General features: G+C 36.6%; 1 protein-coding gene and 1 long non-coding RNA gene across 4 annotated transcripts in view; one reads left to right on the top strand and one right to left on the bottom strand.

The window, feature by feature from the left end:
* Nucleotides 1–27,893, top strand: part of SOX2 (SRY-box transcription factor 2) — a 727,395-nt gene that overhangs the window by 439,522 nt on the left and 259,980 nt on the right. The gene's annotated exons all lie outside the window — the stretch shown is intronic.
* Nucleotides 21,859–27,893, bottom strand: part of LOC115856478 (uncharacterized) — a 218,421-nt gene continuing 212,386 nt past the window's right edge. The window contains exon 4 of the long non-coding RNA XR_004040865.2: nucleotides 21,859–23,380. This is a non-coding gene — a long non-coding RNA (uncharacterized lncRNA). The remainder of the gene's footprint in view (nucleotides 23,381–27,893) is intronic.

Raw genomic sequence — 27,893 nt, 5'->3', positions numbered from 1 at the left:
TTGCAGATTATTTACCTGGATATGTAATTGAGCAATACTGTGACTGGTCTGCTAGTTGTGATTATGGGGGTCTCCCAGGGGATCATATTAATACCAAAATTACTTAGCTTTTTATTAATCAATTATGGGCTGCTTTATTTAAGGGATGCAGGGAGTTTGCAGCAGTGGAAAATCCACTGGGGCTTTAAAATTTCTTATTAAATCTTCTGTAGGTTTTTTCCAAAATGTCGTTAATAACAGAGTTCTATGACATGATAAGAAAGCAAAGTATACCGTTTGTAATTCTAAAAGAAAATTACAGATAACTTAACTCCAAAAGCAGTAATAATTAGAATAGCAAGGGGTACTGAGATAGAGTGAATTAAATCCTATGGGCATCTTGTGGTTGTTTTGGAGAAATCATTACCTACTTTAATCATTTGGATTATATGTACTGAGAATACACTCATGATTAGGGGTTTGATAGATGTATAATTTGACTCTGGGTGTCAATAGGCTCACAACTCTAGATAGCAAATATTGCCAGTTACTGATGATGCCTGAATAACAAAGTGGAAAAATCTTACAAGTTGTAACTTGGACCTCATCAATACATTTGCTATATTTATTAGGTTATGCTAATAAACTCCTTTATGAGAAGAATCATCACTTATTTCTCTTAGGAAGTTCATTTAATTTTCTCCTTTATTATTTTTTTTTAATTTAAAAATTGTTTCCGGTCCAAATGGACTGAGATATAGAACATTCAAACTGGTACTTTTGTTTGCTTGCTTGTTTTCCTTAAAAAGACTAGTCTTTCCTGTTGGTTAATCTCAATGTAACAAGAAATAGTGCATTGGTCCAGTGGTTCACACAACTTTGTTAACAGTATAACTGTATACTGATTAGACCATCCAAGACACATAGTGGGTAAAGCCTGGTACTGGGGAGAAAATCAGAGAGACTCATTCATGTAATAGATATGCTTTGAACCTCATATGTGCCAGATATGATACCAGATGCCCTGGGTATGTCCTCTTCCCTGTTATGTGGCCAACACCAGAAGTTGCTGAACTCAACTCTCAGCCCTCACTGGGGAAGCCACAAATTTAGGAATGCCTTTATTGGGTTTGAAGTTAATTAAGATTAAGTAGATGACCAAAATATTTTTTCTCTCATGAATTTCCAAAACCTTAAACCGTATCAGAAAAACAATTTTAAACCCAAAAACTAGATGCTGGTTCAGCAGCAATACCAAAGAAACAGGTAAGATTTGACCCATCATTTGCATGACTCGGCCTTGCTCACCTCACCCTAATTCAGGCCTGGGCGACATGTTTCCAGCCCAACAACGTCTAGCAACCATTCTGTCCCCCTCCTCTGACAGATGGGGGTTGGGTTGGGTGAGGTCCCAGGAGCCTGAGCTAGATGGGGACTTATCACCTGCAGATGCAATATTATCCCACCCAGGGAAATACTAATAGCCGGGTCCTAAGAGAATGGTAGGTCAGAGGCAGAATAAACAGCCCATGCTGGGGGATTTTTCCAAATGGAATTCAAGGTAGAAAGGCAGCCGAAGGATAAAGTTAAAGGGACAAAGACAAATGTTGCTGCTGAATGAGGATGTGGGGAGATGAGCCTGTAATAATTCCTGAGTCGTCTGTGGACATCCTCGTGGCCTTTTCTTATCCATTTTCCATAGCTGTTATGAGAGCTCCCGGAGCTTTGAAAGTGATGGCCAGAGGCAAACCATTTATCTGTTTTGGCATTTCTAATTATCTGACAACACACACCAACAAATTTATGTACTTTCCCCATTATACCAACCTTATACTACTTTTTATTCAGCCTTGAGGGAAGTAAGCTCAAGATACTGGCCATGTGCTCTCCTTTCTGGAAGACCAATAGTGTGAGACACCCGGCGAGGAGGACACTCACAATTGGGTTGAGCATGGCTTTTAGTAATGTCCTGCACTGGACCAGGCAGTTCCATACCCGAGGCTCAAAAAGGCTGAATGAGTTATTCAAGAAACCGGTAGATTTGAACGAGCCCAACCCAGGAAGGCTGTTAAGGAACAGTTTGAAAGCTTGAAGTGTCAGCAAGATTAGCAGACTCTCAAACAACCAAAATGTATTTCTCCTATGTGTTTCCTCCACCACCATCATCACCACCAAATTCACAGGGCACATTTCCCAAGGATAGTTTGTTTAATGAGCTAGTCAATCTGAAAACAAAAGCCCCTTTTGGGAGTTTCGATTGCTAGGAAGTTTTCTGCTCTGAAAACTGAGGAAGTTGATGCTGCAGAATCTGAATCTACCTCATTCGGTTTCTGCATAAGAGATTAGGTAGAAGTTAGAAATGAGAGAGAGAGAAGAAAAAGGAATATTTTTAATACTTGCATTTGTTTAATTTCTTAGGAGAATTAATAGACTATTCTTTTAGAAGAAGTAAATTAACTTTATACACTGTTTAAGGAATATTGTGTATGTAAGATCAAATGAGGGGAAAGGATAGTTTTGCCAAAGGCAACTGTTGTCAAGGTTCTGAAATTAATTGGATGCTTTAATTGAGGTAGATTACTAGCTAATGCTTGCTTGAATGCAGTAATTCTCCTATTAAATTATCTTTGAATAATTACCTGAAATTTCTCAGCTGCAGGGACTGATGGCTATTTAATTGCACAGCAATGTTGCTATATAATTACTTAACAAGGTGTCCTGTAATAGTTTAATTCACTTTTGACTGAAAAAAGTGGATGATAAAGTAACTACAAATACCTATTTCATAAAAAATAAATCTCTGTAGTTTTTTTCCTTCAGATTATTTGATATTTGAAAGTAAATGAAATTATTTCTAAATTTTTTATTTATAATTCAAGTGTTGATGATTTTTAAAATAGACTAGAGCCTCTCTAACACATAACACATTAGATAACATTTCAAAGGGTTGGAATTGTCATTTTTAATTTTTGCTTATCATGAGCAGTTTATGTTATTAAATGCCCAGGAAACCACTCTTTTCTCTTCATTTTTATTGCATATTTTATCTAAGGTTTTCAAATTAGGTATGTAATCATTAAATGAATAATTAAATATTATTTAAATGTGCCCATATGTCATGTGACAGTAGTATGACAGAAAATTAAATTAATTGCCTGAAATTATTTTGCAAACAATCTGCGAAGCATGTAGTTTCCACCAAGACATCAATTTACTAGCATTTAGAATATTGCTACAAACGTTATTGAAATACCAATAACAAGTATCATCTGACTTATCAGGTTAATCTAATTGACCTCTATAACAGTCTTAATTTGACACAAAAGTAAAAAAGCAAAGGACACAATATATTTTGACAATTTTTCTTTCTTATATAACTTGGTGATATAAAAACTAATAAAATCTTAAGAAGGCACAGCTGATTGGGATGTTGACTGAAAAAGCAAATTAACATTAGTGTATTTCCAGTCTTGCACATTAAATATATTTCCAAGATTTGTCCTAATGATTTAACATTGTATAAGTGACCTTTCTACTAGAATAACATGTTTGTTAAGCTTGACAAAACTAGAATTGAACACTGTTTTAATAAATTAGGAGAATGGGTCACATTAACAAGATGAGGTTTGAGATTCAAGGCAATTTCATTCACATACAGAAGATGGGCAGGAATGGTCTTTTCCAGTATGGCAGAAACAGTACTGAGTCATTGTGGAAAATAGCTAAATGTGAGACTTCACATTAGACCTTTTTTTTAAGCAAAACTAATACTGAAATACATAGATGAGAATGCAGAATATAGGTCTCACTATCTTAAGCACTGGTTGGTAAAGAACTGGTGATGCCAAAGTCAATTTCCAATTGTTTTAAAATCAAAGTTCATAGATATAATATATGCATCACACATATTATTAAATCCTTAAGTATCTGCAAGGTATTTGTCCTTTATGGCTCAAATATGAACAGTTTAATTCTACTTATGATAAAATTTTTGAATCAGGTGAAAATATGGCACAGAATACCACTTGTGAGTATTGTGCTAGGAATATAAGAAATGCAGATGATCCAAACTTTGATGAAATCGTCCTCATATATTGTAGCTATAGATGGATCCATTGCCTGAGAAGTACAGCACACAGGGAAATGTACACCGTGATTTGTGCAAGGGATGCATACTCCAACAACCTGGCCCCATGGAAGTATGCAAAATGAATTGCGTAGCTAGGAAAAACCATATAACAACCGCTGTATCTTTGAGATCTTTAAGATTAAAATGGAGTTTTAAAATTATGTTGAATGAGAAAGCAAAGCCAAGGTGTTTGGTCATTTCAACCTTTTGGCCTTAACAGTACTTCAAAACCAAAGCCAAACAGAAATGCTTGCTATAGAGTCTGTGAGAAAGAAGGAAAGAGTTGATACAGAGTAAAGAAGGAATTTGATGGGATGGCAATGGTGGAGATGGAAGTGAGGAAGACGCAGAACATGAAAGGATATTCTTAGTGATTCCCAAGAGGTTGTGTACCCCAAGATGAAATTCTTTGGTTGCTTATGAACACTGCAATTGTGGTCACTCTTTTGTGGGCCATATCACTCTTACATACTGCTGGTATTGTGGAGAGGATGCCAAAAGGCAGCAGGATTCTGTCTCAAACCTGTGAATGAAAGGAAAAGTGATAAAGTACTGTTTTTGGAAACCCTCTCCACAATGCAGACACCAGGCCAAGCCTGTCGTGGGCATGTATTTATGGCGCACCCTCCCAGGAACCTGTCCCACTGGTGTGTGGGGACAAGGCAATCATGGCACAAGTCAGTGGGCCCATTTGCACTGTGTACACTCTAGTAATTAATTTTTCTCTTTAATTATAATACTGTGGCAACTATAACAGATAGACAGTCTCAGAGTTTTTCTGTACATGCTACAATTTTTTTATTTCTCCAAGTAGCAATTGTGGATAAGTCTTTTTTTTTCATTTAGGAAATATGTTCTTCACCAGAAAATACAGTACCATTATCTTTTTTTTAAAGGTCTTAATTTTGTTTATTTAAAATTGAGCTCTGTTCCCGTCACATGATTTAATCAGTGGGAGTGGTAGTCTAATACCACTGTTATGTTTGACCTCAGAATCGACAATGTTCGCTTTCAAAAATAGAAGTGGTCCTTGAATAAAATGAATAGTCTGATTTATTAAGAATGGACTTCATTTTCTTGTATGGCTTTTCCTCAAATGGAAATATGTATCTCAGAAGTAATTATACAGGAAATCTTCCCTCAACTCACATATCCGCTCACCCCTAAAATAAAATAAAACGAAATTTCTTCATGTGGTTCCAAAAGGAAGGAGACATCATCTCTGTTCCTTGTCTCAATAATGCATCTTCTGCCAAAAGACAAATGTCAAATTAAATAGGCAAGACAAAATAGAAATGTCTTCATCAGGAGCAAGCTGCTTTGTCTTTCAGGGTGTGGATGTGTGTTTATAGTAGTGTCACTCGCTGTTCAGTGACTGAGATCTATTCTTCATTGGGATTCACGTTTTCACCATAAAACGAGAGACCGCAATTAGGTAGAACTTTGATCAGTCCTCCTGCCAACAGATCTGGAGTCAAATTTTGAGCCTGATCTGAGCTCACGTCCTTCCTTTATTACAGTACAAAAGCTTGGACCCGCAGCATCATTGAAGCATCCTTGAAATCATTTGTGTTTCACTGGTGATGTGAGGTATGGCCATTCTTTCATTCCACAAACTAGATGGGCTTTTTTCTACTTTCATCGAAGGAGAATTACTTAACCTTTTATGGCCTTGCACTCTCATTGGCAGACCTGTGGTTTTAGACTATGATGAATAGTTCCCAAACTTTATCGTGCTTAATAATCACCTGGAGCTTGATAAAAATGCATTTCTCTAGGCCCACCACCAGAGATTCTGGTTTCATTGGACTGGGGTGAGGCTCAGGCATCTCCATTTTTAACACGCTCCCCAGGTGATTCTTCAAACTTTGATGAACACAGAGTTAGGTGATCTCTGAGGTTCCATCTAGATTCTAACATCTGCAATCAGTTCATGAAATCCTAGAGCTGGCGGGTCTCCTAGAAATCAAGTGGAATTTTGTATAAACTGGTTGCATAATACAGATGAGACAGTATATCAGGTAATAATAACATTAAACAGCTAATATTTGTTGAGTATTTCTTAAATTTAGGCAAGCCTTTATTTTAAGGACTTTATAAATATTAATTCATTGATCCTTAAAGAATATTAGGAGGAAAGTAATGTTACTATGTCTGTTTCACAGGTGTGGAATCTGAGGCTGAGAGAGGTGAAGTCATTTACTCAAGATTGGACAGGCCTTGGGGAATGGGCAGGCACCTGTCCATGTTGAAAAGAGCATTCTGGGTGGAGAAAGCAGAAGGAGCAAAAGCCCAGATCTATTAAGTGTATGAATTATTCAACAATAGCAAGTGCTACTGTGCCTGGGGCTCACGTGGCTTTGGGGAGTGTGAGCAGGGAGCGGGGAGGGAAGGAGAGAGGGTAGGGAGAGAATTTAGACCTAAAACTGAAAAGGTAGCTCAGGGTCTAGTTTATGGAGGGACTTAGGTGTTATGGAATTTGGGCTCTTTTACCTTTCTACTTTTTTTCTTTTTTACGATAGAGTCAAACTGGCAAAAGAAAGGTCAGCTGTATTTATAATGTACATATCCTTTATAAAACAAATAATTTCACCCCTAGAATTTTAAATTCATAAACAGAAATGCATATTAGAAGTTACATACAAGACTATTTTCATCACAGTTATTTATATACTAAAATTTTGGCAACAACATAAATGTTCCACAATAGGAGATTCTTGCAATAAATCTTTGTATGTGCATATAATGGAACTCCGTTTAGTCATTCAAATATTTTAGAAAAATATTTAATGACAGGAAAATGTTCACAATATAATATTACTTTTTAAAAGCAAAGTTATCAAGCAGTATATAGAATGGTATGATTCCAATTTTATGAAAATTATGGAAAACACCGAAACGTTGACAGGGTTCTCACAGCAAACTGTGATTAAGCATGGTTTTCACTTTTTTAAGTGAAAACGTTTGTCAGTGTTTTACAGATTTTTCTCTATTAATCAATGTTACATTTTATTTTATAAAATAACTGTAATAAAGCATATCATTTAGAAATATTTTCAGTGTGAATTGAAGCAAAACAGATTTTCTAATAACCAGAGCAGTTAGTCAGGAAACCCCAATTCTATGCATTCCAGTTAAATTTAAGTTTCTGGGGAGCGGAGGCCTGCTGGAAAGATGTGTGCAGGATGGGCTCCAGGTTGCAGAGAGAGCCAGGAAAGGTGGAAAATGTCCTTGTAACCCTGGAGAATCAACAAGGAGGGGTATCCTGAGGATGCCAAGCAGAGGATCCCCATTTTGCTAAACACCACCTTGTTTACCCTCAGCTGTTTCTGTGTAACCAGAGGCAGTGTGTGTAGGAATTTTTGTCCTACCTGAGTGTACTTATTTGCAAGTCAATGGAAACAATACTAGTGAAAGTCAACACTGCTTTGAATGATTTGTCAGTTTCTTTGGAAAACATGGTTGACTGTGTCCTAAGGGCAGCTCCCAGGTGATTCTATAGTGGAAGTATGGCTGCATGTTCTTCACGGTGGAATTGGTATGCAGTAATTACTGAAGCCCGGAAAGATTACTTAGGGCACCCTAAGGCCGGCTCACAGCGTGAACCCTGAGGAACGTTTAACAGTGAGACGCACTGCCTGCCATCTTCTCATTCACCTCCTTATCTCAGCTCCTCTCAACAATATCCACTTAGTTTTCCAAGTCAGAAACCTCAGAACTATCCTTGATTTTTCCTTCTCCCAAACCACACATCCGAAGAGTCACCAAGTACAGCTGCTGTTAAGTCCAATGTAGTATTTTGTTTTGTTGTGAAATCACTAAATAAATGCTTCCTCATAGAAAAATTGTCAAGCGGATGAAAAGATAAAAGAGGAGGGGAAAATCACTCTTGATCCCACTATTAATATTTACAAGTATTTTTTCATGAAATTTTCTATCAAGTTCTGTATACAACTTTGAATCCAGATTTTTTCAGATGCATATGTATTTTTCAGATTCTTTTCCATTATAGGTTATTACAAGATACTGAATATAGTTCCCCGTGCTATACAGTAAATCCTTGTTGTTTATCTGTTTTATATATAGTAGTATGTGTCTGTTAATCCCATACTCCTAATTTATCCCTCCCCACTTCCCCTTTGATAACCATAAGTTTGTTTGCTATGTCTGTGAGTTTCTGTTTTATAAATAAATTCATTTATGTTATTTTTTAGATTCCACATATAAGTTATAACACATAATATTTGTCTTTCTCTGTCTGACGTACTTCACTTAGTATCAAGAATTTTTTTTCAAACTATTGTTGACTCTGTTACTCTCCCTCATTCACTATAACTTCATTTCAGACCTTTCCTCATCGGAAATAAAGTGTTTCTTGTCTCTAAGGACACAAGGGGGACTAAAGCAAGCACGAGCCCTGCTCTCATGGAGCCTACGAGCAATACCTATCAATCTTTTCTCCCTTCTTTAACAGAAGGGGTCTCGTACAGCTCATACTCTCCTGTGGCTTGCTTTTTTTCTACAACATTATATCATGGAGATCATCTTACATTCGTTCCTCATTCCTCCTTACACTGTATATTATTTCCTTGTATCCTTGGGTCATAATATACCCAGCCCCTACTGATGGACATTTAAGGTGTTACCAATCTTTTACTATTGTAAACAGTACTACAGTAAACAACCTTGTAGTATGTCATTTCACACATGTGGGAACAGAGTCGTAGGATAGTTCCTGGGAGCGGGCTTGGGTAGAAATTGCCGAATTTCCTTCCGCAGAGGTTTAGCAAGTAACATTTCATCAGCAACCTGTCAGAGTGCCGGTTTCCCCACCACCTTGAAACGCTCTCTTTATTCTCCTCTGAAAACCACTTGGTGGCCTTGGGAAATCCCACAGTTGAGAGAACTGAAGGAGACGGGAAGGAGAAGCGGGGAAGAATTCTTTCTCCCTCAGGCCACCAAGGAACCTTTCTTCATGGAAGTCTGGGCTTATTTTTAAGGTCCCTTTATTTCTTAAAGAAAGAAAATGCTACAGTGCCACTGTGAATGTGCCTCAAAGAGGAACAGATTTCTTTCCGTGTTTCCAACTAAACCAACCACTTAAAAAGATACAGGGCACCGTTCAGGGTTGTTGGAGCAGTAGGGGAACATGTAGCTGATCAGCAATCAAATGGCCACTCGGGAGAGCAATCTGTGTGCTCTTCCCCACAGAGCAGCCAGTTTCAACTGGAACGTATGCAGAGCCCATTTGCCAGCTTCTTTGTGCAGTAGTTACGCTCCCCGTCTTAGAGGCAGGGGCAGGTTAGGGGAGAGCGCCCATGTTGTACAACAGGATATCTGAGCTGCCCTTTATGCCTACCTATTTCTTTCCCTGCTTTCACCCTTTTGTGTGTTTTTAATGGGGATAAGTGTGAGATGTACTGGAGTGCAATCACATTGTGGTCTTAAAAGGATCTCTGATGATAGAAAATATGTCAATTTATTATTTCCCTCGGGACAGAGGAAAAAAAAGTACAGAGGTTCAATGGATGATGAAGATAATACTTGTGCACTGTATAGCATTTTCCAACAAAAGATTTTAAGATGATTTTCCTTCAAAAAATATTTTAGTCCCATTTTGTAGGTGGGGAGACAAGAAGATTTCGTAGTGACTGAAATGTCCTAGTGGTGGGACCCTGCGTAGAGTCAGCATCGCTATGATCCTGTCTGGGCTCTTTTCACTCCCTCTAGTGGAATTTGGTTCTTCACATCAGAGTTTTATACAGCAAATAGCAAGCACTGTGCTATTGTGCGTGATCTTTTGGGTACCAGAGCCACAGTTTCATCAAATCTTCAACCCGATGGCTATATCTGTGATCAGAACTATCTCATGTACCTACAGCTCCAGTTTCCTTAAATAACAATTAGCCCAGCAGATCCTGGGCTGCTCTCGAATGCAGGAAGCATTCTGGTGAGGCTCAGCAAGGAGGTAGACGCTTGTTATTTGTCACGCAGGGTCATTCATAATGAATCAACAAAGCGTTGACAATAGTTTTCTTGTAAACTGAACAAACCTTATAAATGGTGTGTGGTCTCCCCTCCCCCATGAATTAGTTCCTTTGTCCTGAAATGTGTCGTTAGCACAGATATTCATTCTGCTCTGCTGGGAGAGTGGCGGAGTCTTGGGAAGCACCCGAATGTGCAAGACAAGTCGACATTTTATGTTTTGGTCTTCTGTATCAGAGCTGGAAATAGCTCATTTGTACCTTGAAAAGTCAGAGAGAAAACCTAGGTGGAAAGCACAGAAAACTTTCTAGACTATCTAAGTGATCAATTTTAGGACATGAATGTGATAGCTACTTCCTCTCTTTTATGTGTACAAGGATGAAAGGAAATTAAGACTCTGTAGAAACAGTTTTTTAAATGCTTTGTATGGCTGTTTGAAATTCATTGTATGATTGCCTGTTTTTTAAAAACCTAAATAAGGAGGGCTAAAGTGCTTAGAAGGAAACTAATTGCTTTAAGCTTTCCCTCCTCAGTGTCTGCTATTCTCTGCTGTTATATAATCTTGGATACTGAGCAACCGAGTGAAAGAACTAGTGTCTTACTTAAAGTAAATGGACAAACATTATTTGCTGCCGGCATCTTCTTTGGCTCCTGGGGTGGGGGTGGGAGGGTACATTTTGTAGTTAAATTTACCATAACTTAGAGTGCGTAATATCAACCTTATTGTCAAAAGACTGAAACAAAAATTCACAGAATTGAAAAGAGCAAATCTATGTGGAAGGAGGTTTTTAAAATCTTGAAATGTTCAAGTATTGCTGCTTGTCTTTATAAAAAGGCAAATTACGATGGCATAATTTCTGACATGTTGTTACCAGGTAGATTGTGTATTGGAATGTATATTAGATCAAATTGATAGATTGCTACATGAAAAGAACTGCAATATTGAAATTCGACTTCATGTTTAAAATTATTTACAGAACTATACCACATTAATAGCATTTATTTCATTTCAGATATAATTTTACTTAATGGTAAATTTTTGTTAAAGCATATGAATGTGTTTTTCTCTCTTAAAAAGAATTGCCAAAATCATTGCTAACACATGAAAACAAGTCAATGATTAAGATCACATAAACCCATGTAATATGTATATTCAATCCAGAATTGTTTTAGGGTCATTGTAGCCATAGAGTTTTCAAATAAATTATTTGAATATAAAAGTAGATTATGTATTTCCCCTGTGGCTGGCCAAATGTCTTTTCAACAAAGGGTAAAATAAGAAGGCTATTTTTTTGTGTAAAAGAGTGATCTTTTTAGTCATGCTTGGCTGCCTTTTCAGGACTGTCTCCATTTATAATGAGATATTCTTGAACTCATTTGAACTAGAAAGTTTAGTAAATTTGTGGTACATTTTTCACGAAGTATCGTGATTTGTTTAAAATGATCAGGGTAGAGCAAAGGGAGAGTAGATTAATGATTGTTTTCCTTTCTAGATTATAATTTTGAGCTGACATTTAAATTGGACAAAACCTAGAATATCGAAAATATATATTTATTTACTTTATTTCATACTTCTTGGCAGTTCTAATTTCATCTTATTGTCTGCTGAAAGGTATACTTGCTATTCAAATCTCAGTTAAATCTCAGTTGAAGCTGTCATAGAGACTGTCATAACAATAGTTTTTATAGTCATATTTTTCAGGGTTCCTGACATTGAAAGGTGGTGATGGCCCTTCCAAAATACTGAGGAAAAGTTTTTCCTGTAATTTCATGGCTCTGATTTGTAGTAGATCTGACTTATATGCAAATCTTTTCTTTTCTTTATAAACATAGTAAAAAAAATCCTGAAAATGGAAACACACACACACAGTGTGAAAAGGATCTTTTTGAAAACTGAAAGTAAATTTTGACATGTTCATTAACATATGAAAACATGTTTATGTTATTCTGTTATGTTTTAACATTTTCTACATTTAATTATTTTTCCTCAGATACCTGAAGGTCATTTAAAAAACTCTTACTTACATATTTTTTGCAATTACAAGCAGAAAAATCAGTTAATAGATCTTAACCTGGTATCAAAAATCAACTCCATATTGTACTCATTCCCAATCTTATTTCTCCAATTGTACTTTGAAATGGACACATTACTTGTTTTACATTTGTATTTCTCTCAAACCCCCTAATTTCTTTATAACTACTCTGCAGCAAATGCCATTTTTTTCTATTCTTTTGCCTTTCCGTGATTTTTACAGCAAATGATGTGTCATATCTCTCCTGAAATTGGCCATTCTTTTCAGAAAAGATTTTTTTTTTTTTTTTTGGCCTGTGGTGTTACACTGAAAAAGTCACCCAGCTAAAATGAGTTACTTCATTTCCAAATAAAAACAATAGTGTTTTCATGCCTGCACTTATTATTATTCTGAGAATGTACTAATTTGTTACATCCAAGATGACGGTTCGGTGGGTCTGTGAAAAGGGCAGTGTGCCAACTATAGCAGGGAAGTAAAAGGCCTTCTTTCATGGGAAGTAGTGGGACAGAATGTAGCCCACAGTTCAGTGGATATCAGGAGGCACGCTGCCAGTGGAGTCATCCCGGTATCAGGGTTTCCTGTGTTGGGTTCTGAATCAAGCAAAAACTATGATTTCACTTAATGTCAGCCTGGGCAGCCAAATTTTCAAACCCACTATTGCTCTAAGGAGCAACTGATAAATGTTTTATCCCTGCAGGCACTGGCTGATGTGGCACAAGGGTTTTGAATGTGTGCAGTGCATTATTACTTGTGGCATTAAGCTTAGATAATTGTCTACTTACCCTGAGCCGGTAATAGCAAAATACAATTGGAGGATATTTTTATAAAGTAAAACTACAAAATAGATTTATCTATAGCATTATGAATTTTTTTTTGCTGCTCTCCTCCCCTATTAAATTTGAATGATAATGAAGTTTGATTCTATACCTTTATTCGGCTCTAAACCAGGGTGGTCTCATAATTTTGTTTTACATGCATGACATTGCTTAAGGTCATTAGCTGTAAATCGTAGTATAAAAAGGCTGAAAATATATTCAGTACTTTGTAGTTTCCGAATACACATTTAAGAGCTGCTATGAAAAGTCGAGACCTACATGGCAGATTTTCTGGCACTGAATGGTCAATTTAGTGATGTAGATTAGTGAATCCAAACAGTAAGTGGAGAGAGACTATAATAATGCTTTGATATGTCCCTCTGTTGAAGCATATCCTTGTTGATCTATTTTTCTTTGCCCTATGGCAAAATGCTCTCTACTTTCTTATTTTTTAAGAATATAACCCAGATAAAATGATCAGTTTTTAAAAATAATTTTCATCTGCTCTGATACCACTGAACTAATAAATGAAAAACAGATTTGTATTGATGAATCTTATTTTGTTGGAGTAAAATCTTTCCTTTGAGAACGTTTGCTTTTTGTCAACATGTATTTGTCGAGTCTTCTTTTAATATAAAGTTTTAATTCGTCATCTTCTTTATTTTAAAGGGAAGTGCACTTTAAATAACATTTAAACAACAGCTATTTTAATAATAACGACAATGATGATGATATTATTTGATCTAAATCTTGAAATAGGTCTTACTTAAAATGTGACTGACCTTAACTTGGTGTTTTGAGTCTTATTTCATTTTTGTAACTGTTTGTGTTCCTGGGAAGTGAAAACAAGTTCTACCTTTTGTAATTTTTCCCAGATTACAAATTTGATTTTCTTGGCAACTTATTTCAAAAATAAGGGCTGTAAGTATTATTCTTTTTCATTCCAAATGGAAACTAACTGAATTTACAAGAAAGACAACTGAAAATTGGAATTGTTTAAAAATAAAACAAAAATACACCGTCGTAACAGATTTTAAATGAAGTAGATTATCAAGTGGACTGCTAATTTTGCCTTTCCAAAATGTTGGATATTTAACCCTCAGAATAATTAAATATTTGTAATAAAGCAGTTAATTCAAGCAGTTTATTGCTGTAATTTGCAAAAGTACATTGAGCTGCTTTCTTTTCAGCTCATTGATGGAGGAACAAACATTTCTTTAATAAGACTACAGCACATTCTAATTTTGTTGCAAAAGCTTAGATAAGGATCAGGCCCCCTCTGAATCACTGCATTGACCTATGACATTGAAAGTGCTGAAGCTCTTTGGCAAAAGAAGAGTTAGACAGTCATTATTATGCACAGGACTTTCCAGTTCTAAAGGGGCTCTGTGCTTTCTCTCAGATAGACTTTGTTTGTTGGAAATGAGAACTGTATTTTGGCAGCAAAGGACCAGAACTGAAGCTACTCTGCAGGCAGACTCATTATGACATAATCCTTCATTAATCCTCATTCTCTATTAATAGATCATGCAGAAGTTTTGCTTTAGTTGATCATCTTCATCAAGGAGCTATGAAAAAGCATTACCGGCGAAATGCCCACCTCTGATTTTAAGGCTGCTGGTTTACAATCATCTTTATTAGTTGCAAAGATTAATGGCAAAAATAATCTCTTGGATTTTGCTTAGTATACAAATGACATATGAGCACCTAAAAAAACTGTTGTAACTGGATCTTGGTGTTTTCGGGGGTAAAACACACCTGGGAAGAAAATATACCGTTTAACAATTAAAAAAAGAAAGGTTTATCAGGCTGATATTTCCTCTGGTGAGAGAAAGGGGTTCTAGTTGCAGAAGGGTGGGAGTAGTGGCTGAACAATCCAAGTTCCCATACTGCTTCAGAAAACTAGTTAGCATAAAATACACATCTGTTACGGTTACTGAGTAGATTGGATCAATCTTGAGAAGCTGAACTTTTCGAGATGGGTGGGTAGGGGTGCATTTCCTTTAGAAATATGTATGTGTGCTTGTTTTTGTCCAAATTACCTGCCCCGATCACAGACTAGAGCTGCAGCATTCTGTTTCTTAGACTTTCATCGTACTCTTCTACAGCATTTTGGGACCCACGTAAAAATGTAATTAAAGACAATAAAGAAATGTGCTTTGCTGGGTTTTTTTGTCATTTGTTTTTACTGAATTCTGTAACACTCTTGGGGTCACTGGTGAGCCAGAAGTTCCCACAGCAAGTCTGACTCCTCGGCTCAGCCTGAAACCTCCCTGAGCCCTGTGGCCTCCTACCTTCTCTGACTCTATGCACCAAGGCTTTGACGTACGTTTGTTGATAGACCCAAAACCTCATTGGAAGGTATAGTTTAGGTATGTTAGGAGGAGATTCTAATGATATTTCTTTCATCTTTAGTCCACAGGGCTTGAATATCACAAAATAAGATACTATTAGTGGGGAGATTATTTGGTTAAGCAGTATGAACGTTTTCCTAGAGAAATATGCTGGAAAACCTTTTTTCCGTGGTTGACGGGTGATTGTTCTGGTAGGAATGTACTCATAGTGTTGAGCCAGTAATGGAGATTGTGCCTCTTTGGAACTGGCTGACAGCGCCACATTGACCCCTGATAATAATGCCACTGATTCTTAAAATATTAGAAAATATGCAGGCTGCAAAAAAAACTGTAGGGATGTATTTTTATATTGTTTTGCACATATTTGCGAAATGAACAAACCTCAAGGAAGTTAATGAAGTTGTCCCCAAACACCCAAATTGTAATGGTTTAATCTGGCTTCTATCTGGGCCATCTCATCTCTTAATGTTTTTATTTCTATTCTATAGTAAGAGAACTAAGGTTTACTGAACTCTTATAAGTGGACCATTTCCCTAGGCACTTTATGTAAGTGATCGAAATTAATTTTAGAGTTAATAGTCTAAGCTAATTGAGAGAGAATCATCATAGAACTCTAAGGCAAAAGCTGCATTTTCTAGGCTCTTGATATTCAAGCTGTGTTGGAACTTGAGTTGACACCATGGTCATAGGACAGTCCTGAGAGATCAAAATATGACTGGTGCTTGATATCTGGTGGCTCTCTTTTTGTTCACAAGAAGTGGCTGGTGGTTGATGGAAAGGCAACATAGACTCTATATACAGAATATTCAGCCTCCAAAAGGGTATCTTTACAAAAGCAAATGTTCATGATCTTAAGAATCTACTAAATAAGAACTTTGAAATTACTGTGACCAAGCCAGGACCTGAAAACCTGAAAAGTCAGGCAATCTCCCCATGGTAGACAGCTTTTCAGAAATGTTTGGCCAGATCTTCATGTATTTGTCTTAATCTGAGGCTTTGCTTGGCAGTAACAGCATGACATTTAGTTAGTTTCTATTTAAGGAGATTCTACACAACAAAAGTAGTGTTACATACAAAGAAACTAAGGACTAGACAATGTTTAAGAAATATATGTAACATTTAATAAAAATGTGGATCATAGCAGTTTGGTCTTGGCTTTTCTTGCTGAGTTTTTTGGATATTTAAGAGCTGCAGAGTTCCCCATAAAACCATTGCAAATTGCTACTGGACAGAATTCATCCTCTCTTATATTATTTTCCTATTGTTGTGGTAATAAATTACCACAAACTTACTGGCTTAAAACAACCCAAATTTATTTCTTACAGTTATGGAAGCCAGATGTTGAAAATGAGTCCACGGGCTGCATTCCTTTTGGAGGCTCCAGGGGAGAATCTGTTTCCTTGACCTTTCCAGCTTCCAGAGACTACATACACCCTGTGGCTTGTGGCCCCTGCCTCCATCTTCAAAGGCAGCAAAAAAGCGAAGGATGTCCACATTTCTTTCTTTTTGTCCCTTGCCTTCTTGTCACATACCTTCTGTCTGGCTCTGACTGCTCCTGCATCCCTCTCATAAAACCCCTGCGGTTACATCTCAGGCCCACCTGACAATCCAGGATAAACTCCGCAACTCAAGATCTTTAACCTGATCACCTCTGCAAAGTCCCTTTGCCATCCCAGGTAACATTCACAGGTTCCAGAGACTAGGGTGTGAACAACTTCAAGGACCATTTTTCAGCCTAACACATCCCCTGACCCTCAGGAAAGAATAGGGGATTGTTTTCTATTTCTTTGGGCATGAAATGGTGCTGAGATCAGTGGTTCCCCACCTTGGCCGGGGGGCTTTTTAAAAATCCTAGTGCCTGGGATGTACCCCAAACAAAGTACTTCAAATTTGCGGGGGTGGCTCACAAGGTGTCGGGTCTTTTGAAAGCTCCCCAGATGATTCCAAAGTGCAACCAACATTGAGAGCCAGTCATTAAGAATGTTTCCTTTTCCTTTTGAAGGACCTCTTGGGGCATGACCTGGATACATGAAAGTGCTTCAGTTTCACCAAACTGATTTCAAATTTTGTTAAGAGATAGATGAAAATGTCTAGGAGGATGCATATTTTTATTTATTTTTATTGAAGTACAGTTGATTTACAATGTTTCGGGTATACAGCAAAGTGATTTGGTTATACATACATATATATACATATAGATTCTTTTTCAGATTCTTTTCCATTATAAGTTATTATAAGATATCAAATATAGTTCCCTGTGCAATACAGTAGGTCCTTGTTGTTTATCTGTTTTACATATAGTAGTGTGTATTTGCTAATCCCAAATTCTCAATTTATCCCTCCCCCGCCTTTCCCCGTTGGTAACCGTTTGTTTTCTATGTCTGGGACGCTATTTCTGTTTTCTAAATAAGTTCATTTGTATCATTTTTTTTTTAGATTCCACATACAAATGATATCATATGGTATTTGTCTTTCACTGACTTACTTCACTTAGTATGATAATCTCTAGGTCCATCCATGTTGCTGCGGATGGCATTATTTCATTCTTTTGTATGGCTGAGTAATATTCTATTATGTATATACGTACCACATCTTCTTTATCCATTTATCCATTGATGGACATTTAGGTTGCTTCCATGTCTTGGCTATTGTAAATAGTGCTACAATGAACATTGGAGTACATGTATCTTTTTTTTTTTCCTCTACCTATTTTATTTTATTTCTTAACATCTTTATTGGAGTATAATTGCTTCACAGTGGTGTGTCAGCCTCTGCTCTACAACAAAGTGAATCAGCTACACATATACATACATCCCCATATCTCCTCCCTCTTGTGTCTCCCTCCCACCCTCCCCATCCCACCCCTCTAGGTGGACACAAAGCACCGAGCTGATCTCCCTGTGCTATGTGGCTGCTTCCCACTAGCTATCTATTTTACATTTGGTAGTGTATATAAGTCCATGCCACTCTCTCACTTTGTCCCAGCTTACCCTTCCCCCTCCCCGTGTCCTCAAGTCCATTCTCTACGTCTGAGTCTTTATTCCTGTCCTGCCCCTACGTTCTTCAGAACTTTTTTTTTTTAGATTCCATATATATGTGTTAGCATAACGGTATTTGTTTTTCTCTTTTGACTTACTTCACTCTGTAGGAAAGTCTCTAGGTCCATCCACCTCACTATAAATAATTCAATTTCATTTCTTTTTATGGCTGAGTAATATTCCATTGTATATATGTGCCACATCTTCTTTATCCATTCATCTGTCAAGGGACACTTAGGTGCTTCCACGTCCTGGCTATTGTAAATAGTGCTGCAGTGAACATTGTGGTACATGACTCTTTCTGAATTATGGTTTTCTCAGTGTATATACCCAGTAGTGGGATTGCTGGGTCATATGGTAGCTCTATTTTTAGTTTTTTAAGGAAACTCCATACTGTTCTCCATACTGGCCGCCCCAATATACCTTCCTACCAACAGTGCAAGAGGGTTCCCTTTTCTGCACACCCTCTCCAGCACTTATTATTTGTAGACTTTTTGATGATGGCCATTCTGACTGGTGTGAGGTGGTACCTCATTGTGGTTTTGGTTTGAGAATGCATATTTTAGTGGTTCAGTATTTGTTAGATTATATTAGCCTTAGGGTGCTATAGTCAAGAGAATAGGATGAAGACACCCTATTCTGTAATTATCAAGTTCAAGCACTAATGATTTAAATTAGATAAATCTACAGATGAATCTTTATGTACTAATTATGCAAATTAAAAAGCACTTTTAAAAAGAATTTTTCCCATAATAGTATGAATTCAAAGCAACATCTCACATGCTATTATGAGCTGTAAATCAGTGATACTGAAGGTGACCCAATATGCTGAAATTGAAATTGGCTTAACAGTGAGTTACATGGATTTGAATCTGAAATAATTCCTTCCTTTTCTTAGTTATACTGCATGTCTTCACTTAAAGTTTACCTCTCCACATGGCTAGAAGGCGCTGGTGATTTAGATAGGCTTATTTCGGTTGAAATTTGGATACTCAGTTAAATTACAGTCACTGAATCATCAAGACCTTTAGCCATCACATAATTTTGACTCTCTTCCAGTGTGGAAATATAGATATATGTATACATAAACACCTCCAGATAATTACTACTAAAATAGAGAGACAAAGGAGTTGAGATTATTTTCCTCCCTTGACTGAATATTTGGATTGTCTACAGGTTTTTACTGGTCATTTCTATTTCCTAAGATCAGAAAAAATCAACTCTGTACTGGGCTCCATTGAGGAGAAGGGTTTAGGAGACAGTTACAAGATTCCATTAACATAAAATGGTCAGTTGGTATTTATGCTTTGATGCTACAAAGACAACAGGGAACATAGTAGCTGCCTTTTTCAAATGAGGCTATAAAGTCTAACAAACAATGTTTGCCCTATTTCTACATAGAAGAGGAAGTGTGGAAAATGTTGCATCCATACTAAATTACTGGACCGCCCAGGGCATTTTCAGAGGTTATGGGGGCAATGAATAAAACATTTGAAATCAAACTGTCCTCCAGATTTATTCCAAAAGTAGCCTTGGTTCTAAGTAATTTGTTAGATTCTTATTAATAATTTAAATAATGGGAAATATTTATTAAGAATAAATAAATACCAATATAATAAATAAATAATACTATGTAACATACCAAATCGCTCAACTGTGTTGGAGAAAGGAATGTGTTCCATTAGCATTTTTGACGAACACTAAAAACACACAAAAAATCCCACATAGAAGGCACTATATCAATGCAAATGTAATAAATAATAGCTACTACTTAATGCACTTTAAATAAATTACCTCATTTAATACTCACAATTACTTATATAACTGCAAATACTCTATTTTACAGTTGAGAAAACTGAGAACTAGAGAAATTTAGTAACTCCATCAAAATCATACAACTAATAATAAGTAGTAGAACCAGGAGGCACACCTAAATGTGATTCTCAACTCCCCTGGACCACTTCAGTTCCAACAAGTGAAGGCTTTAACTAACTTTCAAATGCTGTGGATTCACAGTTGTAAGAACTATAATCCCAGATCAAGAGATAAGAATAAAGCACAGGCCAAAGCTTTGTGGTCAGGTTGGTTTGCAGGACATAATGAGATTAGAATGAGAAGTTTTACCGCAAAGGAGAGGTCTCCAAGAAGCTTGATTTTTCATTTGGAATTGTATCATGTGAGTGTTTAAACTATCCTCAAGATGATATTGATTCCTATTTGTGTGTGTTCCACTTTGAAATTCCTAATCATTTGGAGGTAAATTAATTTGTTCCATTTTGTTTTAGCTTGTATATAAAACATCTAAATTTTATTTCTCTGAATCGGTGTTTCTTAACCTGATCCTTAAATCACAAGGATTAGAATTACTTGCTTGTTAAAAAATATACTTCCTGGATCCCACTTTAGATCATCTGAATCAAACTTCTAAGGCCAGGGCCTGGAGAAGCTCTCTTTCATTTTATAAACTAATAAGGTTATTTGTGGTAGAAATTAATTTCATTTGCCCAAAATGTAGATTCTGAAATCAATACTCATTATAATGATTTAGACAGACAATACAAAACTTCAGAGAAGTAGGGCAATACTAATGATATACTTCATATACTATTTTCTTCTATCCTCTTTTCCTCATGTTAACTTCTTCCTGCCCTTTTCTTCATTCATCAAACACTAGCTGATTCTTCTACAATGTGCAGCCACTAGGCTGTCCTGGGATACATGACCATTGTCACATTTGGGAGACTCTGCATACTTCATCCTCCCTGTTCTTGCACATTAGAGAATTCCTGCTCTCAAGAAACTTGTTAGATATTGTTAAATCCACCATTTTCCAAACATATTTACCCACATATGTATCCTTTCTTCAAAGAGTATCTGTTATCCTGGAGAGCACCTTTAGAAAAAGTGGACATGACAATGACATTTTTAAACATACTAACATGCAATCAATAATTGGTGGAATTTGCTGGTAGTGCATTTATTGCCTTTTTAAAGCAACCATTGCTAAAGAAGTAAAGGATAAAAGGCTTCTGGTAGATTATCCATGCCCTGAAGTTTCTCTTGGAAGGCTTGACCTATACTAAAGGAAATAGAGGCAATCCTGAGTTTTTTGATTATACCAGACTTTAGGTAAGAATCCTAATAAATATTTCTACTTATTTTTAGAAAAGTGCAAACTCAACCAATTCAACTATTTTGTTATAAATTTGGGTAAATGATTCAGTATTATCATCTTGGTCTCTGTCTCATTGTTAGTTTTCAGTTTGTCTTTACTTGCGTTTACATTATTAAAGCTACATGTATATTTTAAAAACACACAAATCAAACAGAAGCATATAAAGTACACAGTAAAAACCAAAAGTGATTCCCCTTCCTATCATGCCAGTCTCATTTCCTAGGAGTATTTCTGCATTTCTTTATATATTTTTTTCTATATTGTGTTTACACCCATACACACACACAAATATATAATATATAAAATAAGTATATAGTTTTACAAAGATAACATCGTGTATTATTCTAAAATCCACTTTTGTGTATTAAATATATAGTCTCAGGTTTCTGAAGTTCCCTGGAAATAGGGCTCTGAGGTTCCTGTGCACCTTTCACAATTTTTATAGTACATGAGCTATGTAAGTAATAACACCTGGACCTAATTTTTAAAAGAATTCTCATAAGTGAATTGCTTGCCGAAATATCCAGGTACCACTTGGGTAGTTAATAATGTCTTAGCACATTATTACACGAGGACGTATTCTCATGCATTAGTTATAAGTGTGCCACATGACTTTCATAACTGCATTCTACACAAACACATTTTTTTGCAAAACAAATACACTTTATTTTTTTTAACATCTTTATTGGAGTATAATTGCTTTACAATTACTATTTAAAGGGAAGCTGGCAAAAATTCTACTTTACATCTAAGAATTCTACTGAAAAGTAAATAATTGCTCCCTAACTCATGAATCTGAGTAATCTGGGTTTTTATAAATTAAACGTGTGGGTGTTGGGAAGACTTTACAACCCTCCAAAACAAGATAACAGAATCTTACAATTGTAAGGTCTAGGTCTTTTTCAAAATCATGATCCATAAGAAAGATAAAGATAAATCTTTGAATTAAGGAAAATGTTCTTTCCACAGTGTCATTTCTTTCTTCCATTTTTTCCCCTTTGGTGGGATATCAAATGGAGGATATTTTTAGTTTATTTATACTGAACTGTTACCTGGTGAGATTTACATTTAAAACAAAATATTTATTTGAAGGGATTAGCTATCATTATGTTTAAAATTGTATTTACAGTGTTTTGTAAAATAAAGCAAACCATGCACTTGATAAAAATGCTCAGGCAGTAAAAAAAGATAGAGACTCAAAGTGAAATCTCCCTCTTAAATCTCACCCTCAACAAGTAGTGCCACTCCCCAAGATAACTGTTGTTAATAGTATCTTGTTTTTAATCCTTTGTGAAGAAAAGTCTGTCATATGCCAGATATATATATTTTTTTGTTATTCCCCAGACAGGATCGTACCATACATGCTGTTCTGAACCTTATCTTTTTCACTAAATAATATATGTTAGAACTCATCATATTAGCATAAACAGATTTATTTCATTCTTTTTAACAACATTGCATTCCTCCTTATGACTTCACCATAATTCATTTAACCTAGCCTTTGTTTGGGGGCACTTTGGTGGTTTCCATCTTCTTGCTTGTATAAATGTTGCTACGGTGAACATCTTTATGCTTACCTATCTTGGCACAGATACGTAAGAATATCAGTGGATAATTGTTAGCAGTGATATTACCCACATAGATTAAGAGGCATGAAAATACTCAACATTCAAAAGCATGTCAGGGGCTTCCCTGGTGGCGCAGTGGTTGAGAGTCCGCCTGCCAATGCAGGGGAGACGGGTTCGTGCCCCAGTCCGGGAAGATCCCACATACCGCGGGGTGGCTGGGCCCGTGAGCCATGGCCGCTGAGCCTGCGCGTCCAGAGCCTGTGCTCCGCAACGGGAGCGGCCACAACAGTGAGAGGTCCACGTACTGCAAAAAAAAAAACCAAACAAACAAAAGCATGTCAAAGCAAAAACTCTAATACTGGTAGTGGCAGTGCAAATTGGTGCAAACTTCTGGAAGGGCAATTTGATTATGTCTTAACAAAATTTGAAATTCACATACAGTTTTATCTAGAAATTTTGCTGTCAGAAACTAACATAATGGTATTTGTCAATTATATCTCAGTGAAAACAAAAAGAGAAAGAAATTGACACTATCAATACATAGTATAATTGCTTTTTTGCATAGAAAGTTTTTGTTATTGAAGTATAACTGATTTACAATATTATATTAGTTTCAGATATACAGCATAGATTCAATATTTTTAAAGATTATGCTCCATTTAAAGTTATTACAAACTAATGGCTATATTTCCCTGTCTTGTTGCTTATTTATTTTATACATAGTAGTTTGTATCTCTTAATCCCCTACCCCTTTCTTGCTCCTTCCTCCTTCCCTCTTCATACTGGTAACCACTAGTTTGTTCTCTATAACTGTGAGTCTGTTTCTATTTTGTTATGTACATTCACTTGTGTTACTTTTTTAGATTCCACATATAAGTGACAACCTAGAATACTTGGCATTCTCTGACTTATTTCACTAATCTTAGTGGCTTCTAGGTCCACCCACATTGTTGCAAAAGGCAGAATTTTATTTTATTTTTATTTTTTTGGTACGCGGGCCTCTCACTGTTGTGGCCTCTCCCGTCGCGGAGCACAGGCTCCGGACACGCAGGCTCAGCGGCCATGGCTCACGGGCCCAGCCGCTCCGCGGCATGTGGGATCTTCCCGGACCGGGGCACGAACCCGTGTCCCCTGCATCGGCAGGCGGACTCTCAACCACTGCGCCACTAGGGAAGCCCAAAAGGCAGAATTTTTTTTATGGCTGATTAATGTTCCATCTTCTTTATCTATTATTCATCTGTTGATGGGCAGTTGGGTTGCTTCCATATCTTGGCTATTGTAAATAATGCTGCTATGAACATTGCAGTGTATGTATCTTTTTGAGTTAGTGTTTTTTTTTTTGGATATATGCAAAGTAGAAGTAGACGTGTTGGATCATATGGTAATTCTGTTTTGAGATTTTTGAGAAACCTCCATACTGTTTTCCATAGCGGCTGCACCAGTCTACATTCCCACCAGCAGTGTACATGGGTTCCCTTTTCTCTACATCCTTGGCAGCATTTGTTATTTGTAGACTTTTTGATGTTAGCCATTCTGACAGGTGTGAGGTGATGTCTCATTGTGGTTTTGATTTGCAGTTCTCTAATAATTAGCAACGTTGAGCATCTTGTCATGGGCTGTGGAGAAATGTCTATTCAGGTCTTCTACCCATTTTTTAAATTGGGTTGTGTTTGGTTTTTTGAGCTGTTTATATATGTAGATATTAACCCCTTACCAGTCATATCATTGGCAAATATTTTCTCCCATTCAATAGTCTGTCTTTCCATTTTGTCGATGGTTTCCTTTGCTGTGCAAAAGCTTTTAAGTTTAATTAGGTCCCACTTGTTTATTTTTGCTTTTCTTTCTTTTGCCTTAGGAAAGAGATCCAAAAAATATTGCTACGGTTTATGTCAAAGGGTGTTCTGCTTATGTTTTCTTCTAGGAGTTTTATGATTTGGGGTCGTACATCAGGTCTTTAGTCCATTTTGAGTTTATCTTTGTATGTGGTGTGAGGAGATGTTACACAGTATCATTTCTTATAGACATAACCTCTTATATTACACCTGTAAGAATATTAGAGCTGGAAAGGAATTTAGAAATTATCTACTCCAATTTCTGAGGTCCAAGGAGGGTAAGTTACATAGTGAACAGGTGCCCCCTAGAGACTGTTACAGAAGTTCAGCACTGGCTGCCAGATATGCTAAAAGAGATGGATGATTAGACACACCCTTCTCCTCTCAGACCTCCGCCTCACTGACCACGGTCACTATATTGCTCTCGCTTTTCTTTGCCACGTCTGTTCTTATGTTGTTATGTTAGATCTTTATCAAAGGTATAGCTCAGGAACACTTTTTCCTAGAAGATAGGTCCACTCTGTATGATTGTGGGCAGGAGAGAATAGGAGAGAGACCAGGGTTAGGAAAATGAGTGAGGGGCCTGGCATTTGTTCCTTATGGGATGGGAATTAAAAAGAGTCAGGGGTCAGGGTGGTCTCCTTAGTTTCCAGAACGTGTCCTGATCTATCGTGACCTTAGTCATTCCAAAAAGGGAAAGCACCTACCAGTCATAGGTTTGTAGAACCCACAGTGTGAGTCATAGATTTCTGCAGCTGGCATCAATTAACTGGATAGGTAGCAGGTGCTTCATCAAATGATGATTATGTCTGTAGACTTTTAATACTCAACATCTGAATATATGGTACATATGGCAAACAGGCGTGTATTCCTATATGTAGCACGACATCAACAGGCAATTCAAACAAAAAAGAGCATTACCAAAAATGGGGGGAAATGTTCATCTTAATTAGAAACAAACTAAAAACAATCATAAGGTGATATTTTCTGTCCAGCACGTTAGCAAAAAAGATATTTTTTCAAAAAATACTTAATGCTATTAAGGTTTCCTTGAAATGGGTGCTGTGAGGGACCTTGTGAAAATACAGCTGACAGTATAAACTCAAAACACTGAAACATTTGGGGCCAATAATCCCACTACTAGGAAGTTAGCCTGAGGACATCATTTAGGAAAGGAAGTTGCTGTAAGCTCTAGGATGTTCCCAACAACTTTATTTTTAACTAGAAAAACTGTAAGCAGCCTAAAGTCCAATCAGTGAGGAATGGTGAGTAAAATTGTGGTAGGCCAAATAGATGAAACATTCAATAGATGATGATTATCAAACCCATATAACTTCATGAGCAGATATTATGATATATCCATAAAAGCGATATGTGAAATTGTCCACAATGATTGACAAACTGAGTGTATGTCTCTGCATGGATAAGTTTTGGAGGAATACACACACAAAACATACAAAGTAGACTTTGTATTAGAACAGGAGTATGCAGGTTTTCCCTCCATTTGTAATATTTTGATTAACAATAATAATAAAATTAAACAATAAAAATAACAAATCTAAAAAGGCCTATAAATATTTTCACTTCTCATAAAGTTTTCTCCTGCTCATTCTGTACATATTCTTGCTTGTTCCCACCTAGGATGTGAAGAAAAGATATGTTTTGCTCAATATGTATAATTTCAGGTAGACCCTTTGAGAATTTAAGCACAATTCCAATGTGCTCTCAACTCATTTTGGAATAAGAGGACCCTAATGATGTAACAATAGAATCAAATCACATAGGACTTTAAAAATGGTTGCTATTTTTAAATGCGAGAAGATGTATACTCATTCAATATTTAAACATTTCCAGTGCCAGTAAGTCTAGCTCACAAAGCAGCATATTCAATTTACAAATTTCTTTTCATTCATGATATATGTATTGAGCCAATTCTGTCTTTAGAATGAGCAGCCAGACAGTAACAAGACTGAAAGTGGGGAGACCAGTTCGGAGGCTTTCTCATTAGTGCAGATGAGAGATAATGAAACCTGAACTAAGTCAGCACCCAGAGAGGAAAATGGAAGAACAACTTTACAATGTATTTAGAAAACAGATCAACTAGACTTAATGACTAACTCCAGCCCAAATTCAAGGGAAGGGGATTAGTTTCCATCCCTCAGTAAGAGGAGTAGAAAAGAATTTATGGCCATCTTTAACCTGACACACCCTCCTTCCATGTTCTGTATATTTGTTTTAAAAATCTGAGCTCATCAGAAAACCCAGACATCTACAGTGTTTCTTCTTTTAATTTTCAGATGCTCACTTCTCTTTCCCCACTGAGAGACACTTTTCTTAGTTTTAAGGACTTTCTTTCCATTTTGAATTAATCTCTGTTAAGATCTGTGTCCACAGAATAATCTAGATCGTGTACCTTAACTTTTAAAAGTTCATTTTTCTGAATTCTAAACAGTGCTTCTCAAATGTTAGTGTGCACACAAATCACTAGGTGATCTTGTTAAAAAGCAGATTATGATTCTGTAGGTCTGGGTGGGGCCCGAGAGTCTGCATTTCTAACAGGCTCCCAGATTATGCAATGTTGCTAGTCCTCTCACCATACTTTGTGTTGCAAGAGTCTAGAGAATCCTATCTAATTCCAACATTGCTTAGCTCACTTAGCCGCATGACACTCTACCAATCAGGTCTTCCTTTTGGGACAGAATAAATTTCAGAATGCTATTATTTCCTAGGCTTTTTCAAGTGATGTAATTGGAGATACATCAAACCAATAATTTATCAAAGACTCTGCTCGTAGTGAAATAAATGTCCAGATAGCTAAAGGTTCCTATCATAGATACATCTTGTCACTGTGCCTGCTTCATACTCTGTAAGATATTGATAACATTTTTATAGAGTCACATGTCAGAGGTATGAAGCAGATATGGTTATCTTCATTCTATAGATAGAGAAACAGGCTCAGAGAGGACAGGTAAATTGCCTCAGGTC

Source organism: Globicephala melas, chromosome 4 (genome assembly GCF_963455315.2).
Source record: "Globicephala melas chromosome 4, mGloMel1.2, whole genome shotgun sequence".
NCBI lineage: Eukaryota > Metazoa > Chordata > Mammalia > Artiodactyla > Delphinidae > Globicephala > Globicephala melas.
This window is presented reverse-complemented; position numbering and strand designations above follow the sequence as displayed.